This window comes from Ascidiella aspersa, chromosome 1 (assembly GCF_963924565.1).
Source record: "Ascidiella aspersa chromosome 1, kaAscAspe10.2, whole genome shotgun sequence".
NCBI classification, from domain to species: domain Eukaryota; kingdom Metazoa; phylum Chordata; class Ascidiacea; order Phlebobranchia; family Ascidiidae; genus Ascidiella; species Ascidiella aspersa.
This window is the reverse complement of record NC_139447.1, coordinates 19,951,746-19,962,690: the sequence shown is the minus strand read 5'-3', so window position 1 is coordinate 19,962,690 and position 10,945 is coordinate 19,951,746. Positions and strand designations below refer to the sequence as shown.

At 34.3% G+C, this 10,945-nt stretch overlaps 1 long non-coding RNA gene across 1 annotated transcript; it reads right to left on the bottom strand.

Moving 5' to 3' along the window:
- Positions 1–413: 413 nt before the first annotated feature.
- Positions 414–9,967, bottom strand: LOC146168202 (uncharacterized). Its single transcript, XR_014498531.1, has 2 exons — positions 8,542–9,967; positions 414–1,391 (listed from the first exon to the last, which is right to left on the bottom strand). It is a non-coding gene; the product is annotated as an uncharacterized LOC146168202 (long non-coding RNA).
- Positions 9,968–10,945: the final 978 nt, after the last annotated feature.

Genomic DNA, 10,945 nt, shown 5'->3' with positions numbered 1-10,945 from the left:
TTTAAATCTTAATCATTTTGGTTTTCCAATGGCCTGTGTTCTTATTTACCCGCTTAATTCCTAAAACTTAACTGTGATAAACGTTTTTCAGACAGTTATTGTAGGCAATGTTTTACAAATCATAAAACTTTCTATAAAGGCCAGTAAAAAAAGTACAATAAAAACGAATTTAAGACGACCAAGATGTTTTGTAGCCGCTTGAGAAGGTATTTTCGAGAACGTCTACTAAACATGTTTTTATAGACGTTTATTTGCAAGTTTTTGCTGGAGAGTTAAATAAGACCAAGACGAATTAGCAACGAGTTTTAGACAAGTAAATATGACGTGAAGACGCCTTAAGCCTTCACATCAGATCTAATCCGTTTTCTAAAGGAGTGTCCACTGTGCCCAGTTGGATTCCTCTGCAGCACATACTGTAGGAGGCACTTTTTAATTGTACGTAGATCGAACAAAACTAATTTGGACACTTAATTGGTCATACACTCATACATAGCTCAAATAAAAATATTTAAGAACTTTTATGTCCGCAGTAGCTCGAATAAAACTAACACAGGAGTAAACGTTTCTTTAATACTAGAAATACGATTCGCGCATGATATATACACATTGTACTTATTGGGGTGTGGGTCCTCTGTTTTTTAAATAAAACTCAAATGCTGATAATAAAAATTGTTTAATGTTCGTTTGGATTCGTAAAATGAAAAAGTTTATGCATTTACTAAATAAAATCCAGTGGAGCACAGGTAGTGTCTTAAAGCACTTTAGACCTAAATCATCACAAAACTTCTGTAAAATTATACCACAAATTTTAACGTAGGCCAAAATATGATAACAAAAATATAGTATGATCGTACTTCACTTTAGTGGCTTACACAAAAGGAACTAATTTATGTAAAAAGTTTTAAACTATATTTATAATTACCATTTAAATTTGATTTAAAAAACAGCTTATTTAAAATGGATTTGGTTCCCAGTTCACTGACATTGAGAAATCAAAAACAGTATAAATATAAATAGTCTATGTATTTAGGAAAAGGATGTACAGGATTTACGGGCAGTTGCTCGTTTCAACACAAAAAAAGACGAAAATTTTGCGGAATCTAAATATTTTGAAACAGGAAAACAATCAGACTTAACATGAACGCGTCCTTTGAAACGACTATACTTGTTCAATCCCACACTTGAATTTTTAAGGGGAATATGTTTGTTTAGCACTTTTGAAAATGAACTGTTCCTTCTTTTAAGTGCTTTAATCTGTTTAGGAAGAACTTTGGGACATAGCATCGACATCCAGGAATCGTTCATATGTCGCGCAATATGTTGATGTTGGTCAATGACAGATGTTGAAATAAGGTTTATGTTGCAGAATGGGCACTCCTTTAAGAAATCATCTAAAATAAATACCCATGATCAAACTTTAAAACAAACAAAAGAATTGCAAACTAACCGAAAGTTAGCATAACCAATAGTTATAAATATTTTCCAGGGTCAGGCTTTATTGGCAGTTTTATCTGTGGCCTGGGGAACAATGTTTAATATCACTGGCCATCACACATTTTGGGGCCAAAAAAGTTGGTTTTGTGGTACTTTGGTGCTACTGAATCCAAAAATGATCTTGAAGTTTAATAATTGGCTCTTATTCTTAAAATAATCCATACTTTTGATCCAAAAAAGTGCCAAAAAGATGCAAATTTTGACATTGGTAATCAATGAGACCTTATCTGTTGCCACCAGGCTATATTCTTATAATTTTGATGCGAGTGTGAAAGATGGTAATTGTTATCCTTTTATGGAAAAGAGAGCCTTCTATAGGAAAATCAAACAAAATTCAAAACAATTAGGCTACAGCAGACGCAGTAAACAATAGATTTCATAAAGAATATTTTTTAAAGCATAGTACTCCAAGAGCCTTTAGAGGGACTAAATGAAATCAGTTGATCAATTGAGGCTTTTCATGCAAGTAAGACAAAGCTAAAAAAACAACTAGCCATGGTGGTGTTTGAACTAATAAATAGACCATTTAAACAGGATGCAGCAGACAATGGTGGTCTAGTTTGACTGGCTCCTTGCTGCAGGATATGTTTTTCTAGGCTGGCGTTGCTTGCACGAAAATCCTTAGTTGATTAACTGATTTCAGTTCAAGCTGTTTTGAAGGCTCTTGGTACAACTTGATATGCATGCCGTTGTAGCATGACTTCTGATGGCCTAGATCACAGTAGTACACACTTGTGTATTAATGTTTCAGTGACTTGTCTAAGCATATTAATTAATCATTTGACTAAACATGACGGGGCCAAGGTGACACTTTGAAGACTGCTACAGCAATTAGCCGTCATGTTGGCATACTACTACCCCACCTTACCCTGTCCTGGTGGAACCTTTCTCCATGCTCTGTACTTTAATTACCAAGGTTAGCAGAAAAACTAACTACTTGGATAAAGAGATAATGAACTTAGATATCTTCACACACCAATCTTTGAACTTACAGTATTGACACCTAACCCAGCTCCTCAGTCATCAACCACTTAACCAATGGCGCCGGAGATACCAAACACTTATCTAAATGCTACAGCTCAGCAGCAGTATTTTTTTCAAATGGATCAAGCACTGGCTAAATCAAGTTACATTTTGCAACAATAAACTGTTTAGTACTTTTTTAGCAACTTAAAATTCGATCTAGGGCACATTTTATAGCTTTAGTTTTACAAATTTTAAAAATGGTTTCAACTCCTTAAAAATCATTAAAATTGATTAAGCTCCGGCTCCCCCCCTAAAAGCAGACTTCTGGACTGTCATAGACTGCACAAACATGCATCTTCTATGAGTTTGCGGATCTGAGGGCCATCAAAAACAAAATTGATTTGAGCTTATAATATAGCAGTCTCCAGTTGTAGGCAAGGTTTTCGCAAACTACTTTTTCAAACCAAGTTTAATGTGCAATGTTGAAATAATAATCTTTTTTTCTCTGGCAACAAAGGTTGGATGACTTGACAAACTCTTATGGAAATGTGGCCACTATTTTATTACTGTTATTTAACCATACACACTTCAATTTTTTAACTGTTAATGAACAAGCACCACTCTTGAGCTCTACATTGTAGCAGTCCGATTTTCAGCAGAAGCCCCTCAATGTTTTTCTAAGCAAATTCATGGCAAAAATATAAAAGCAATTATTTTCTCAGGAAAGGTAGGTTCCCAGGCAGTTTTTGTCTTCGGGTCAGTATGCCAAAATTTCTGCTCTTCTTTTGAGCAGTTGAGATCACTGAAGAAAAGGTTCAACTCCTGTTTAAATATCTCTGAAATAGATAAATCACTTTCAAACACACTTCCACTGTTGTCACTAGTAGAGCTTTTTAGACCTTTTCGTGAAACTCATCAATAATAATATTTCATGTGAATATGAGCTCAAAAGGTCCTCTAATGGCTGCACTTTTTTGTTGAAATATAACTAAATAAACCAATTTGGGAACTTTTCTATTCACACAAAGATCGAATATATTTTTGGTTGTATGCTTCAATTTTGAAAACAATGTGCAACAAACTGGAGCAAGTACAGTAATTGAGTTTACTTGTTGGGCATGGCATTTTTAAAAATAGCTTTAGTTACTGTCAAACATGAACTATGTTACGGGTGAATTAATATGTGCAAAGTTTTCTGTTAAAAAACTCTATTTGTTATCACTAAAGAAAGGCCGGTTAAATTATTGGTAAAATACTTACACAGGGGGAATTTGTGTGCATATATTTTTGGAAATGTAATTTCATATGGGAGAGTGCTAATAGGTAGACACTCACTTGAATAGCAGGTCAAAATGTTAATTCAATATCCACCCTAAGACCATTGCTTAAAGCAGGGTTGAGATGTTGCTGGCAAATGCCCTTCACCAAACACAGGCTGTTGTGGTGTTATCAAACCTACTAGACTTAATTTGTTGAACTGGGACAAATTATCTTGAATGCCTAACAATAAAGACAAACAATTGTGTAAAACTCCAATTATTGCTTTGTGCAACTTCAAAATCGGCAAACAATTAAGGCTGATCAAACAAGAACTATGTTACCACACCAAAGTAGAAAGGTAGGTTAAATCATTTGTAAAGACAATTAGGCGAGACAAATTTTGCAGACAACATGCCAACTTAGATTTTTCAAGGGAGCCAACAATCTTCACAAGTCGCCATTAATTTATATGATTCCATAATATTTTTTTTCCTTCTGTATAGTGTTCCCTCTAATTTTTTTACCATGTGCGTGGGTGACTAAAATTTCCAACCAAAAAGTGCCCAAATTGGATATGCAACAGACCATTTTTTTTGGCCTTTACTTTTTTTAGTCCGTTAAAATCAGCGCTTTTTTACCAAATTCACAGGTGAAAAAAGCGTGGATTTTAACAAACTAGCATGACAGACGTGGCAATAATCCTACTTAATTTCTTCCAGACATAAAACTGAGTCTCTTTAGTTGTAGTATTGTGCTCGCTTAAGACGCGGTTTCGTTGGTAGTTTGTGTGGCTGACTTAGTCAAGCGTAGGGGGGTGTAACTAGGAATGTTCAAAGTAGAATCCCAAGGTATTCTAGAACGAATCCAGAATATTGAATCTTTATGTAATATGTTGAGGAATTTTACCTATGTATGAACATTTGGCATCTGTATGACAACACAACAATTTAAAGAAATAATTGAATATTATTGAAAAAAAAACAAAAAAAACAACATATTAGTTATCCTTCTGGTAAAGGTGGCTCTACTGGGCAACTCATCCCCAGGAGCCATCTCTTTTAACAAAATTTTAAAATGTTCCCCTGCTATAAGGTTTATTGGTCATAAAAAAAATAACAATCACTTTTGCTACTTATTAGTTTGGTAATTTTATTGCTTTAAATAGGGGTGACTTTGGGGCGAACATATGGGGTCATTCTGGTTTGTCTGCTTTGGTTTGAATTGCTTCTTCTGACCTGTGATGTGAAAACAATGATTTTCTTACATTTAACAAAACTACAACACAAACTCAACTTAGTTTATTATGCTAGATGAAGCTTACAGTGGATGTGTTTTTTTTAAAGTGATTCAACAAACTGCCGGTGCTATTGCAATATACAAGCTTAACATTGCAATTTCTGCATGTGACATGATTTTGTTGGTCCGGCACAGTAAAAAGTTCCTAAACACCTGAAGTCTGTGGCATTTATTTTTCCTTAGTCAAAATTCTGTCCTTCTCAACCGCAATGACAACAAATGGTGATACATGCCTTAGCACCAAAACAGTCAGCGTTTTTTTACTACAACCAGGAATCAAAAGTCCAACTGCCAGTCAGTCCAAATACGTCACACACAGCTTTCTAGAAAGTGCACTTAGGAATGAAATTTATGCAGCGCCAATGCAAAGTATCCAAATACGTTACACACACGGCCTTCTGAAAATTGCACTTTGGAATGAAATTTATATCGGTTCCAATTACCCGATCATATAAACACAAAAATTAGATTTGAATCCACTTTGGCCTGACTGGCAAGTGGATTCGGCGAAAAATGTAATTAGTTGGTATAGGACAACTTGTGTTAAGCACCACTACTAAGTGAAATACTACTTACCGCCAGTTATTTCCTTAAACACTAGGGCGCAAATACATTCAGCACTACACAAATAATAAGGTGAATCGAAGTCATGTTTAAAAATTCGTAATAAAGACTCTTTGTCCCGTTTTAAAAAAACATTTATTAGCAAACAATAAAAGACGTCATTGCTGTAGTGGTAAATAGTTATGAGGTTTATTGTTTACCTTGAATGTTGTTAATTTTTAAATGTTTAACCCGGTCATCGACCCCGTTGGAAAAGTTTATTGGACTTGCGATGTACCCAGCGATAATAATTTTACTTTTCTGTATTTGGAATTGTTTGCAAAAGAAAATGATAAGCAATTGCTGCAGTTTTTGGTAAGTTGGAATGCAAATGGCTTATATTATTTGTAAGCAGTGTTTTTTAAGATGTTTTGAGGGACCGAATCGGCCCACTGAACACTACAATATTTTAAAATAGAATTGAGAATTAGCAATTAGTCTACGTAAGTATGTTGTTACGATCTCTTAAGTTCATAGTGGTCAACCAAACCAAAGCTTAAAAAATGACTGTCTGTTAATATTTTATATGGCAATTATGTTTAGATACGAATCGAAACCATTGCGGACGCCCTTGGAAAATTGAAACAACCCACTATAGGGCTTCGCGCAGCACAGAACCTCTGGTGCGTATGGTTGTTAACAGTGCAAAAGAATGGTTTAAGACCAGAATGCGTCAAAAATTAGTAGCTCAAAAACTTGCCAATCACAAAATCACGAAGATTAAATTTCATAATACTTAAACCAACCGAACCCAAACGCTAACCATCACCATAACCTAAATAAAGTGTGTTGATTTAATAATTTTATAAATGCTTTAGGCCAGGGGTTCTTAACCTTTTTTCCCTTATTACCCATTTCTGTCCAGATCAAAGTCCTATTACCCACAATCTAATTTCATCCATTTTGCAATTTACCATACTAAAAACATAAAACAGCGTTATTCATCAAAATAAAGCTCGCTCATCTCACTAACTCTAAATGCACACTTATAGTTACTGTATACTATTCCAAACAACTCCACTAAGAATACCTTCAAAAATAAATACTAACAGCAAACTGATTAGGAAAGAATAGCTAGGCAAGTTAGCGCGGATACAAGAAAAATCTTACTATTACGTCACATAAAAATAAAATACGTAAAACCGGCCACAAAATTGATAACTATGAGGAAACAATTCTAAAAATGATAAAATATACTTGTGCTTGTTTAGTTGTTTTAATTTAAAAGGACTCAAAAACATCAAAAAAGTGTAAGTAATAAAGCAACTTACCAGTTACAGCTGTGACTTTGTTTGTTACAACCATAATTCTAAATATTCTGGTTCAGCTGATTACCAACCTGCTATCCTGAAATTACCCACATGTGGGCAATTACCCATAGGTTAAAAACCGCTGCTTTAGGCCCTAATAAATCAATGCGTGACGCAACAATCCTACATAAGCTGGACAAGAAATTATCTTATGCCCACCCGAGTTTGGGCTTTTTCCCCAGCGTTTAAATAATTATTAAATCAGCGCACCTTATTTGAGTTAAATTGCTGGTTAGCGTATGGGTTCGGGTGGGTTAAGTATTATTAATTCTATCTCATAGTTTTTTTATGAGTTTTCAGCCAATATTTTCTATTTATCTCTGCCGGGATTTTACCTAAAGGTCCATTTAGTGCATTATTGCAACCTCAAGGTCTAAAAGTCAGACTCTTCTGTCATTTAATGCACTAATTGTCATAGACCTTTTTGCTTAGAACTGCACTAATTTATGACGGATCGAGTGAAACAACACATCCGTGTAATTTCAAAGTAAAGTATAAGACACTGAATATAGGCAGAAATCACACCAAGCGTAACATGTAAGCATAAAATTTTTTGCACAAAATTTAAACTATTTATAGCAGTACTTGCGACGCCCTGAGAATTTGCTGGCACTCTATTTAGGGGGGTGGGCCTCCCTTGTTAAGAAGCACGTATATCTCAAAGCAAAAACTAATTGGGCACTTTTTTGTCCTGCATAGCTGGGACAAAACTAATTTGGGCATTTTTTTGTCGGTACGTAGCTCGGATAAAACTAATTTGAAACTTTCGTGAAGTAAAAATGGGGTATCTAACTGTATTTCATGTAATAATCTTTGCAAAATAGTGATAAGTTGGCTTCAGGGGACAACTGGAGGTCGAATTTTAGTGAACAAAAAATCAACTTTTAATTTTTTTTTGCTTGTGCACTTCCGTGAAACAAAGTGCACGAGTGCCCAAAATTTTGAGCAAATGTGCAAAAAAATTGCGCTTAGCGGGAACACTGCTTCTGTATATATTTTTTCCCAAAAATCTTGGCAGTTTCTGAATTATGCATGAAATCCAGTCAACCAAATTTGTTTGTTATTTACACAGTTTGCCAAATTTATTTTGTGTTTGAAGTTTGAAGAAAATTTAGAGCAAACAAGAATCGCTAATGGTTATTAGGTTGTATAAAAATGACAAATGCATTACCCTACTAAAACAAACAATATTACACTGAGCCACCTGACATAACAGAGGGTTAAGGATGGATAATTCTGTCTGCTTCTTTTACTGATTTGGCGACTTTATATCTTTTTGGTGGTATCTTAGGAACATAAATAGTTGGAAAATATGTTCGATGCAATACATACAATAAAAGTGGCGTACACGTTTGATGAGCTGTGTACAACATTTTGGTGAGCTGTAAGATTTTTGATGAGTGTTGCTAATATGAGGCAAAGGAAAATCGATTTATTAATGCCAACACTCAAAAAAAATATACAGTGTGGCTTCTGACAACTGAACGAAGTGCAGTGGTCCAAAACTTAGCCTACATGGCGATTGGTAATTGGAAGACACCTGCCCAACTGGTGAGTGCAACTCTCTTTAATATCAACCCTGTTAAAGAAAAATGTGATACAAAAAACTTACCTAGTCTTCTGCTTTTTTGAAGGGTTGTCGCAAAACCAAAGTTGACTAGATTCATAGTTGTAAATTTACTTGTTTCTTTAGGATATTCCTTGTGATTTTGTAGAGCTTTAATATACATGTGGGAAAGTTGATTTGCTTTCAAACCCATAGATTGGCTTTCAGTAGTGTAATATTTCCAAAACACTGGGTAGAAAAAATCAATATACGACTTCGCTCTTTTTTGCTTTTTGTTACTTGGAATTTCAACTAAATAATCTGACACATATGGTAGTGGTACACCCATATCTCTTTTCATTTTTAACCGCCTTGACTTTCTTGATGGCTTAAAAGGTAATTGTGTTTTTATATCAAAAGAAATTGGTTCACTGAAAAATTCTGAAATAGAGATATCAGGCACCTGGAACGATGGAGAAAGGGGTGCTATACTTTTTTCCAATGTCTTCACATAAAAATGCTTTTGAACTTCCTTACTTTGTGTAAAATAAGACCAAGAAAACTTATTCCATTCTGTTATGCCATTAACCACAGTTTGATGAATGTTTTTATATCTATGTCCATTTATATACTTGTGTTCCAGAGTTTTGTTATACAAACTAGATAATTGGGATCCAAGAAACCTTGCTAAAATATACTGATAGCATAATGCAACATAATTTTTCGGCCAACACATATTCACTTCTGGTGCACACTCGATGTGACAGACTTCGTGAATTTTTACTCTTTTTAAAAGAGACTGTGATGGTACATTTATTGTACGCTTTTTAGCTTTGTTAATGGGAAACACTGTATTTAGACTGTTCTGTGAACCAACTTTCATTTTATTCAACAACTCAGTCGAATTGGAGAACTTTTTGATTTCTGATTGTGTTTTAAAAATACTTTCTTTTATATTTTTATGTTTTTTTGATGAGGAAATCCATTTACCATCATCACACACAATAACTGGAGCAGAGCAGGACTTTTTCCAAGAAGTTTGATGTGTTAAGGTGTTACCACTGCGTTTGTGATGTCCATAGCAAAATAGGTTTTTCCTATGATTGTGAGTATTGTGTTTATAGCAAATTTTATTGCGATATATACAACCACAACATTTTTGGGCATTAGATATCTTGAAATTCATTTCCTTGCTTAGAACAGAACGATCATCACATGTGGGCATTACTACTGGTAACTTAGACAACGTGCTTCCGCCAAAAGTCGATATGCTAGTCAACTGATCATTACTATAGTTCAATGAATGCTTTGCTCTCTTTGGTTTGTTAAGATATCTGACATATTGTTCTGAGCCTCTCTGTTGTAAATGATCTGCAATAGGTTTTTCAAGCAAGGCTTCAGCTTGACCATCGGTAGTTTTTACTGCTTTGTTAGTAGGAATATTGAAAAATAATGTTTGCATTGCTGTTAACCATAATAAATACAATTTTACTTGTATCCTACAATGGAAATTATAGTTAAAAAAAAAGTTTAGATTTAAAATCACATTACTGGGCTACGAGAATATTTAAAAACAAGAATGTATGAATGTCTGTAGAAGCCGAAAGGGGACTAACCATAATCCACCATTTGTAATTTCGGCGAAATAATTTTCTAGAAATTTTTATAATATTTTTAATGTCGTTTACCATAACTTTAGCCTACCTGGTTTGAAAGTTAAAACAAAATTTAAACAAGTTCTTCACCAAATTCTTGGCTGAAAATAACCATATAGTAAAAATTAACACTACTATAAACATAATAATGGTTATCTGTACTTTCAATCCTCACTGGTTTATTTTCAAAATCACTTTTTTCAAGACTGCTTATGTGAAGGATGCTTGTATTTTTTCCAACTTAAATAAGAATTTGATCTACCATAATCCAATTTTAACTTTGCCCACGGTAAAAAAAATACCTGGCCAAAAAATATTTTCAACGTTATAACATTTGATAATTTTGATGTCGCAATTTTGAAATTTATCTTCATGTTTTACCAAAGTGTATAAAAACAACCATCCTTTTTATTTTTTTCACAAAAAGGTTGTACCCTAATCGGGAACACACAATAAGACCTAAAAAGCAACAATACCTAAAGCAGAAAAATCTATAAAACCATAGTATTAAGACCAACGACATAATACAGACAAATGCGCAGTAATATACAGTACAGCATTAGCCTTTCCACATGGCCAACTTGAAAGGTGGCCGGCTAAAAAAGGTGGCTTTTTTTACCACTTTTAACGGTCACATGGCCGCTTAGATAAAGTGAACGCTGTTCGCGCCCGAGTTTGTTCTCATTCGTGCTGTTGCCTTTTTGAGTATACAAGCGACAAAAAAAGTTATTACCAAGATGGTGTTTGCAGATATACGTAGAATAGCAGCTAAAATACCTAAGTTTATTTGGAAACTGAAACTAAGAAAGAGACGG